Source organism: Lactuca sativa, chromosome 3 (genome assembly GCF_002870075.4).
Source record: "Lactuca sativa cultivar Salinas chromosome 3, Lsat_Salinas_v11, whole genome shotgun sequence".
Classification (NCBI taxonomy): Eukaryota; Viridiplantae; Streptophyta; class Magnoliopsida; order Asterales; family Asteraceae; genus Lactuca; species Lactuca sativa.
In genome coordinates, this window is record NC_056625.2 from 265494239 (window position 1) to 265495723 (window position 1485).

Here is a 1485-nt window from a genome sequence, read left to right on the forward strand (position 1 = left end):
TAATAGTCCATTTTTGACTTTTGGAGTCTTTTTTTCTTAAATTTTGACCTTAAATATTTTTGTGTATGCTAGATAATACTTGATACAAAATATATGAATGGATTGTATTTTAACTGTTTTTTTCATTGTTATAAGTTTTATTAAGTAATATATAACACAAATAAAAATATTTAAGGTCAAAGTTGAAGAAAAAAGACTTCAAAAATCAAAAATGGACTATCAATTTGAAACGGAGGGAGTATAACTTTTATTTCGATTGAAATATTTGATTTAGTTTAATACATGTCAAATACAGTATAAAACCATAATGTTTTGACTAGTTTATTTATTAAAAAAAACAATTAAGGACTTATACAACCTTGCTCAACTAGTCATGATATAATTTTGGACGGATTTTGTTGATAAGGTATAATAAGGCTATAAAAAGTGGAGTGCGGTAAGAATGACATGGCGTCTATGTGGCATAGGGAACACCGCCCCTTATGTGGTTTGGGGAGTGCGGTTTGAGGTGTGCGGCCATTCTTGGGAGCGCTCATCTCTCTCTCTCTCTCTCTCTCTCTCTCTCTCTCTCTCTCTCTCTCTCTCTCTCTCTCTCTCTCTCTCTCTCTCTCTCTCTCTCTCTCTCTCTCTCTCTCTCTCTCTCTCTCTCTCTCTCTCCTCTCTCTCTCTCTCTCTCTCTCTCTCTCTCTCTGAAGGAGTGTGACACCATTCCCTCCGACCTAAAAAATGAAAAATGTGATTGTGAATTTGTTTTATCCGTAGAGATAAAGGTAGAGTCCAAAAAAAAAAAAAAAAAAAAACTAAGAATGGTCCCATTTTAATGTGGTAATTGTCCCTTGAACCATCATGAGAGCATGCATGTTTATGAAGCCTGATGCGCAAGTTCGTGAGGACTTTGCTTCTTACTTTTCTTTTATCAATGTAAATCATTGACTTATACATGTTATATATAAAGATCATCAAACTTGTCCATCTTGCATAAAATGGAATGTGGATTCTTTATTTAAAGAACGAACAATTCCTTTACACGAAGATATCTATCATTCCTTTACTATATGCATGAAATTAGGGGTGTTCGTTTGGATGGATCGGTTTGATCCGACCCAATCAAGTGAATCCAAATTTATTTCGGTTTTCAAAAAATGGATCCGAATAGTCCAAACTATATTCAAACCCGATCCAATCCGATCCGATTACAATTCGGTTGGATCGGTTTTTTATAATTCGGTTTTCAAAAACCAAAATATTTTAAAACGACATATAATTATAATATTATCCAACTTTACACAATAAACGAAAATAAAATTATTTAGTTGTGATTTGAAATTTATAAACAACTATTAAGAAGATATATTATAGTTAAATATTTTATAGATAGAAAACTTTGAGAGAAAATGCATATTAATGTTTTTTTATCGAGTGAAATGTTTTGAACCTATTTGAAAAAAAAATTACAAAATTAATAAATAACTATAGATATATATT